Raw genomic sequence first — 9211 nt, 5'->3', positions numbered from 1 at the left:
TGACCACTCCGACTAACCCTCGTGGCGAGTTTGCTTAGCAAACCAGTACCATCGGCCTTGCTCTTTCCCATGCTTACCGAGCCTGCATTGAAAAGAGAATAAAAAGTTAGTATATTAATAATGAAGAAAAAGATATAACAAAAAGGAATAAAAAAGGACATTCATAAATAAAACCATAGAAGAAAAGACATGAAACATACATCTACTAGAACCCGTACGAATCACCACTATTGTAATCGGTGCCTCGAACGGTCTCATTGTCACTATCACGCATATCATCTTCGTTGTCTGACGTAGGTGGAGGCTCTTCCTCATCTTCGACGTCTTCATTTAATTTCTCTAGCATAAGTATGTCTTGGTCATTCACAATGGCCTCACCATCATTCCGTGCATCATTATCGTTTGGATCCACATCAACAACACCCAAGGGGGCAGCGACATTGTATCAGACCACATCAACATCATCAGGTTGCTCTTGATAGAACACTCCCTCATATGTCATGGGGTTAATGTATTAACAATCGTCATCATTCGGGTCCGGTAGCTTACCATGTGGCGCCACCTTGAACACAACTTCCCAACCCTTTAGGTACTCTTTCTGGCATGGGTAGGGAAGATAATAAACTTGTGTGGCCTGGGTAGCCGCAATAAAGAGATCAGCTCCTGCATAGACGGTGGATGGTCTAACTTCAACCAAACCAAGGGAAGGCGTATGTCTCAGCCCCTCATATGGGTCGAACCATCGGCATTTGAACACAGCTAGGCTTAGGTCCTCGCACCCAAGGTCGAATGTAAGCTTGTATATTTTTCCTACCCTTCTATAGTACTCATGTCCATTTTGTCCTGGGGTGTACGCTGCTACGTCTTGAGCTTGCGTTGGTTTTCCTTGAAGAGGAAAGGGTGGTGCAGCAATACTAGCGTAAGTATTTCCCTCAGTTTTTGAGAACCAAGGTATCAATCCAGTAGGAGGCTCCTCAAAAGTCCCACGCACCTACACAAACAAACAAATAACTCGCAACCAATGCAATAAAGGGTTGTCAATCCCTTCATGGCCACTTGCGAAAGTGAGATCTGGTAGAGATAATATGATAAGATAAATATATTTTTTGTATTTTATAATATAGATTGGAAAAGTAAAGATGCAAATAAAAGTAGATTGAAAGCTTATATGATAAGAGATAGACCCGGGGGCCATAGGTTTCAATAGTGGCTTCTGTCAAGATAGCATAAGTATTACGGTGGGTGAACAAATTACTGTCGAGCAATTGATAGAAAGCGAATAATTATGAGATTATCTAGGCATGATCATGTATATAGGCATCACGTCCGTGATAAGTAGACCGACTCCTGCCTGCATCTACTACTATTACTCCACACATCGACCGCTATCCAACATGCATCTAGAGTATTAAGTTCATAAAGAATAGAGTAACGCATTAAGAAAGATGACATGATGTAGAGGGATAAACTCATGCAATATGATATAAACCCCATCTTTTTATCCTCGATGGAAACAATACAATACGTGCCTTGCTGACCCTGCTGTCACTGGGAAAGGACACAACAAGATTGAACCCAAAGCTAAGCACTTCTCCCATTGCAAGAAAGATCAATCTAGTAGGCCAAACCAAACTGATAATTTGAAGATACTTGCAAAGATAACTTAATCACACATAAAAGAATTCAGAGGAGATTCAAATATTTCTCATAGATAAACTTGATCATAAACCCACAATTCATGGGATCTCGACAAACACACCGCAAAAAGAGTTACATCGAATAGATCTCCAAGAAGATCGAGGAGAATATGGTATTGAGATCCAAAAAGAGAGAAGAAGCCATCTAGCTAATAACTATGGACCCGAAGGTCTGTGGTAAACTACTCACAACTCATCGGAGGGGCTATGGTGTTGATGTAGAAGCCCTCCATGGTCGATTCCCCCTTCGGCGAAGCGCCGACGAAGGCTCCAAGATGGGTTCTCGCGGATACAGAAGGTTACGGTGGTGGAAATAGTTTTTCGTGGTCGCCTTTGATGTTCTCGGGGTACATGGGTATATATAGGAGGAAGAAGTAGGTCGGTGGACGCCCGAGGGGCCCATGAGATAGGGGGCGCGCCCAGTAGGGGTGGGCGCGCCCTCCACCCTCGTGGCCGCCTCGACTGCTTCTTAACTTGCACTCCAAGTCCTCTGGATCACGTTCGTTCCAAAAATCACGCTACCGAAGGGTTCATTCCGTTTGGACTCCGTTTGATATTCCTTGTCTTCAAAACACTGAAATAGGCAAAAAAAACAACAATACGGGCTGGGCCTCCGTGAAAGAACATGCGGTGCTCCCATGTTCGGTTTTGGTAATTGATGACAATCTCTATGGACTAATGGTTGTCTTGAGTTATATTTTAAGGATTTGTCCATAGGCTTTTCTTGAAGTCCATGTGTTGGTTTCAAGGAGTTTATGAGTTGACCAAGGTGCTATTAAGGAATTATCCAAAGATTGGTCACGTGAGTGTTGAGCTTATTGCAAGCATGTCTTGAAGAAGAAGATTGTGTGATCATTCATGTTTACCTTCAAGACATCATCCAAATGAAGAGAGTTGGAAAGATTCAAGGTTGATCAAGACTAAGTCAAGAGTGAATCAAGTTGATCAACTCACAAAGCGTAGAAGATGTACTGAGAGGGATCATGTGATCCCATGGTATGGTAAGCATTGTCCATTGCACTTTGTGTACTAACCCATGGTCTATGTGAGAGTTCTTTGTGGGGTTAGGTACCTGTCCATGGGCTTGCGTCAAGAGGAAGATATCATACAACCCATGGAAAGGATGGCATCAAGTGGTGATCGTCATCAAGATTGCCATGTGCAAGTTCAAGTGGAGCATCATGAAGAGATCAAGTGCTTGAATCTTGCCATCCATTGTGGTGTCAATGGACTTGTGAAGATGTGCCGAAGAGTGGCTCACCCATAGTGGACAATGGGGGAGCAATCATCTAGTCTTCATCGAGCCAACGCAATCAAGAAAGGTGGTCCAACTTGAGGGAGTCAAGATCGTCATCATCTAGCTCAAGTGGACCATGTGCAAGGCAAAGGTTTTCCCTTGACAGGTTTTCTATTTTACCGGTCTCATGGTGGTAGTTGGGAGACAGGGTTATAGGATCGTTTGCCGTACTATCAAGGGGGGCTCTCAAGTTGGTAGCTTGATCGTATCGTTAGTAGAGATCTCAAACCATTGCATCCTTGCATCATGTTTCTTGGTTCTTGTTTGGTTCTCTTTTTGAGTCTTAGAGCTTATGGTCATCTTGATGACAAGCTTGAGTTCATCGAAAATGGAGTTCGCATGCGTCTACTATGATGTTTTCGGTGTTGAAGGTTTTACCGGTCTTATCCGAGGAAGGGTTCTCACCATTTTCGTATGGGCCTTTTCTAATTTGCTTCTTATTGATATTTATTTCAATATTGCGTTAGCCCTTGTCACTAGCTTTCCAACAAACTTGGTTTCATCAAATTCGGAGTCCGTTTGCAAAAGTTGTGGCAGTTTTAGTGTTCTGAAAAGGCTGCAGCGGTACTGCCGCGAATTGGAGCGGATGTAATTTTTTACTACCGCTCCAGAGCGGTACTACCGCGGCTCCTACAGCGGTAGTACCGCTCCGGACCAAAAAACTCGTCCCAAGTCCTACGGATGTAGGTACGGAAGTATTTTTTTTGCACCGCAAGCAGTAGTACCGCGATCCCTAGAGGTAGTACCGCGAGGACGAGCGGTAGTACCGCTCTGTGCGGGTTGTGAGCATACGGTTGGATTTTCCCCTACCTATAAAAGGGGGTCTTCTTCCCCATTGAACCTTATCCTTTGAGCTCGTGTTCTTCCCCCATTGTTGACCTTCTTCGAGCTTGCTAACTCTCAATCCCTCCATGGATTCTTGCTAGTTTTTGAGGGAAAAGAGAGAGGAAATCTAGATCCACATTTCCACCAATCACTTTCTCCTCTATGTGAGGGGAACCCCTTGGATCTTGATCTTGGAGTTCTTTGTGTTCTCCTTCTTGTTCTTCCTCTCATTTTCTTCCCTAGCATTAGTTGCTTCGGTGGGATTTGAGAGAGAAGGACTTGGGCACTCCGTGTGCCCTTGCCATTGCATTTGCTGCATTGGTTTGAGTACTCCACGGTGATACGTGGAAGTGAAGTTTTAGAAGCTTATTACTCTTGGGTGCTTGGTGCCCTTGAGCTTGTTCCTCTTGGGTGCTTGGGCGCCCTAGACGGTTGGTGGTGTTCGGAGCTCAATCATTGTGGTGTAAAGCTCCGGGCAAGCGTCGGGGTCTCCAATTAGGTTGTGGAGATCGCCCCGAGCATCTTGCTGGGTTCCGATGACCGCCCCCAAGGGTTGCCAAAGTGTACGGGTTCGGTGACCGCCCCCAAGGGTTGCCATTTGTACGGGTTCCGTGACCGCCCTCAAGGGTCCCTTAGTGGAATCACGACATCTTGCATTGTGCGAGGGCGTGAGGAGATTACGGTGGCCCTAGTGGCTTCTTGGGGAGCATTGTGCCTCCACACCGCTCCAAAAGGAGATTAGCATCCGCAAGTGTGTGAACTTCGGGATACATCATCGTCTCCGCGTGCCTTGGTTATCTCTTACCCGAGCCCTTTCTTTATGCACTTTACTTTGTGATAGCCATATTGTTCTTTGTCATATATCTTGCTATCACATAGTTGCTTATCTTGCTTAGCATAAGTTGTTGGTGCACATAGGTGAGCCTAGTTGTTTTAGGTTTTGTGCTTGACAAATTAACCGTTAGGTTTATTCTGCATTTGTTCAAGCCTAAACCGTAATTATCTTAAAGCGCCTATTCACCCCCCCTCTAGGCGACATCCTCGATCTTTCAATTGGTATCAGAGCCTTGTCTCTCTTTGTTGGGCTTAACCGCCTAGAGAGTAAAGATGTCGACTAGGGGATTAGGATTCTCTGACACTCTTAGTTTTGATGGCACAAATTTTGATGTTTGGGTAATTCACATGCTTAATCTCTTTAGGGTCATGGACCCAAATTTAGAGCGAATTGTAGATATGGGTTTTTCTCCTCCAAAGGATCCCCAAAGATTATCTTTAGAGGATGAGAAAAACTCTTATCTCAATGCTCAAGCCTCTAATGTGCTTTTCGATGCTTTGAGCAATGTAGTTATATTTCAACTCATGCCATTCCGGGATGCTCATGAGTTATGGACAAAGCTTCAAGATAAATATGGTGTGTCCAAGATTTGTGGGGATGGTTGTTCTCCCTCCACCTCTGGTCATATAATCTTCTCAACTTCTTCTACTTGACCTACATGTGGTTTGCCACAAGGTAATGATATGGTGAGTAGTGTTGGTCATTGCAATGATGATAGTATGCTTATTGTGGATGATCCTTCATCACTATATTATTGCAATGCTCCCTCTTTGGGCTTTAACACTTTGAGCACTCCAAATGTTTCACGTGCTTGTGTTGATAGTCCTTGCATATCATGTAGAAATTGCTTGACTAAATATCATGATGATATGCTTGCTATGTCTTGTTTCCATGATAAAAATGCATCTATTTCCTCGAATTGTTGTGCTAACAATGTAGAGGAAACCGAACACTCCATGGAACAAGATGTGGTATTTAATGGTGCCTCAAGGGATCCTACATCATCATCTATTGTGTTTTGCCTTATGGCTAAGGAGTCAAAGGTATCTCCTACTTTGTACCCCAATATGTCTCTTGATGATCATGTTGATGCTAATGATGATGAGGATAATGATGAAGAGAATGATAATGTTGCCTCCTTAAAAATTAAGGGGGAAATGGTTTTTAAAGCTCTTCATAAAAATAAAATTGCTCGTTCCAACTTCATGGAAATTATGTCCATTGCTATTGAGAGCAAGAAATATATTGATGAGTTGGAATCTTGTCTTGAGGAGCATGAGGTCACCATTGATAAAATGGAAGGTCATGGGCGTGATTACGCTAATGAGATTGCGGACCTCGCTGAAGCTCTTGAACTTGAACAAACCACCAAGGAATCTCTTGAGGAGACTTTTGCTCTAGAATTGTCTAGAGTGAAGGAATCTACTGATAGAGCTCTTGAGGTGGCCAATGTTTTTGAAACTAAAAATGCTAAGCTTGAAGTTGCTCATGCTAGACTCCTTGAGGATTTTGAGCACCTCAAAAATGGCTCAAGAGTAATGAAGGGTGAGCTCATCAAACTCACCGAGTCTCATGCTCAACTTGAAGTCGCTTATTTAAAAGAGCTTGCCAAGTTGCCTTCTCCTCTTGTTGTTAATATGATGCTTGTGATACTAATTCTATTACTTGTGAAGCATCCATTTTGAAGGAGAATGTTGAGCTACAGGCTCAACTTGAGGTGCTATCTTGCAATTATGGGAAATTGGAAGAAAGTCATGAAAAGCTCTCAAGCTCTCATGATGATCTTCTAGTATCCCATAGTGTGCTAAAGATAGCTCATGAGGCCATGATTGCTAAGGTAACATCTAGTGAGCCTCATGTGGATACTGGCACTACTTCTAGTCAAAATAGTATATTGCCATGTGCCAGTCCTTGTAATTCATCTACTCACAATGTTGGTAAATCTTGTGATGAATTGCTTTCCTTGCCTTGTTGCTCTAACGATGAAGCTTATACTTCCTCTAGTACTTGTGTTGAGACTAACCATGTAGAGGAAATCAAAGAGCTCAAGGCCCAAGTCACTTCTTTGAAGAAAGACTTGGAAAAGTGTCATGAAGGGAAGGCCACACTCAACAATATCTTGAGTGTGCAAAAATCCCCCAATGACAAAGGTGGACTTGGATTCAACTCCAACAAGAAGAAGAAGTCCAAGTTGAACAAGAAGAAGGGCCAAGAACAAGTCAAGAATTCGGCCAAGATTGTTTGCTTCAAGTGCAAAGTCGAAGGGCATCATGTTAGATCTTGCCCATTGAAGAAGAAGGCCATTAGTGTCAAGCAACAAGGGAAGAGGGCACAAGTTCAATCTCATGCTCAACATCAAGTTGAAGAAAGGCCTCTTCCCAAGAAGACTCAAGTTAATGCTTCTCAAATTGAGAAATCAAGTGAGAAGAAAGTGAAGAGTAGACGTTGCTACTTATGTCGTGAGAAAGGTCACGTCGCTTCTTCATGCACTAGTGGTAACTTATCCAACCCAATTATTATTGATGATATCTATTCTCTTGGTAAAGATAAGGTTGGCAATGTGTTTGCCAAGTTTGTTGGTACTCAAAGTGGTGTCAAGCAAAGAACCATTTGGGTAGCCAAACCTATTGTGACTAACCTCTTAGGACCCAACTTGGTTGGGGACCAACAAGCTCAAACTTGATCAATAGGTGTTGTTGGAGGGCATTGGAGACTTGTCTACATTATGAATAATTAAGGAGACTTCATCATTCTCTTTGTCTCAAGCCAAGTCAATTGGATTATCAAGTTTCTATCTTATATCCAATGTGCCTCCTTGCGGTAACTTGTACTTAAATTGTTTACCTTGAAAGTTACTTGCCCCCTTGCATGTTTTGGTTTTGTTCCTTGCATGTGTTTGTATATGATGTGTCTCCAAATTGCTTTTGTGTATGTTGGTTTGCACACCATGTACTTGTGTGTCGTTCATTGAGCCTTAGTGCATCTTGTTTATTTCTTAGTTGGCTCTTGTGAGAGATTAACGGAATATCCATTATGGGGGAGTGGTTTGCTTTGTGCACCTCACAATCCTATAAATGTGTGCACATGAGTAATACCATCTAGTATTGATATTTCAAGATTATCTAGTCGCTAGGTGGTATATCTCTCATGAGAAATTCAAATTCTAAAAATTCCATTGATTATCTCGTGTTGGATCCTCTTATTGCCTCTTGTTAAGTTTTCTTCATTGGTATCACATTATGGGGGAGTAATATGCTATGTATATTACTAGCCTAGGAAATGTGTACATTTGAGATGTTGTCACCTAGTGTTGATATTATAGATTATCTTGTTCCTAGGTGGCATGTTAGCTCTACAAGTTGCAATTTGCTTGTGTGTGGTGTGAAGATGATGTTGGATATCCTTGCTATCTACCACTGGGAATTCTTTCCATGTACTTCTTGTCTTTTGACAATTGGTAGTCATTTATGTGTGGCAGAATTTATTGATCATCTTTACATTGGCTTTTGTTTTACTTGCCTTTTCTCTTACCAAGGTTTGTGTCAACTCCCGTTGTCTTCCATACCACTTGTGGATCTTGTTTATTTCTTGTTCTTGTCTAGTGTTTTCTAGATATAGTGAAAGTGGTGATCCCACCCTGTGCATTTTGTATTCAAATACAAATCCTATATAATGCACAACTCGTGGGGGAGCTATTCTATTTTCTTCAGAACACTCTTCTTGTGATCCTTATCAAGTGTGTTTTGGTGGAAGGCAAGCCATTTCTTTTTGGTACTTTGTGCCATCATGAAACTTTGTTGAGAGCTTGGTTTGTTTGGAACCATCCTCTCTTTGGGAGTTTGACATCTTTAGTTTAGTGTGTATCAATGGATATCTCATTCCTTGATGTATCTTTAATGATATCTTCCAAGTGATGATTTCTCCATTTGGTATCCTTTTCACTTGGCATTTATTTGTCTTTTGGTTTCGGGTTTTGAAAGTCTTGAGCATGCATGTTTACTTCATGTATTTTATTTGGCATGCTTTCTTTCTTTGACCCAATATATAGGGGAAACTCCACCAAGTCTCAAATTGGATGTGATGTGCATGATGTTTATTTTCATATCTATATGCACCTATTTATGTGGAGTTTTTCCTATGTATTGGTGTTTCTAACTATGTGGTCCCAATGAGTTTGGGTACCGTTTAGTTTGTGTTGTTCTTCTAGGAACATTTGGAGATACATTGGATGCTCGGCTCACTCACAAGGAAGGTGTTGTCACCATGTGCATATTGGAGTCAAGCTAGGATGATCAATGAACTACTATCTACCTTCAATTGGTATCTACTACATCCTTCCAATGATATCTCGGTAACAAGTATCTATTCATGCTTTCCTCTCTTGCATTCAACCTTGTGTAGGTTGCATCTTGGCATGATATTCATTTCATATCTTGTGATACTTGTTTCCTTTCTCAAAGCATCCCAACGATGATCTCTTGTTGCTAGTTGTGATGTATTTGATGGATCTGTGATTGGAATTCATTTATATACAATAAGACCATATCTAGCCAAGTG

The sequence above is a fragment of the Triticum dicoccoides genome, chromosome 2B (genome assembly GCF_002162155.2).
Source record: "Triticum dicoccoides isolate Atlit2015 ecotype Zavitan chromosome 2B, WEW_v2.0, whole genome shotgun sequence".
NCBI classification, from domain to species: Eukaryota; Viridiplantae; Streptophyta; class Magnoliopsida; order Poales; family Poaceae; genus Triticum; species Triticum dicoccoides.
This window is presented reverse-complemented; position numbering follows the sequence as displayed.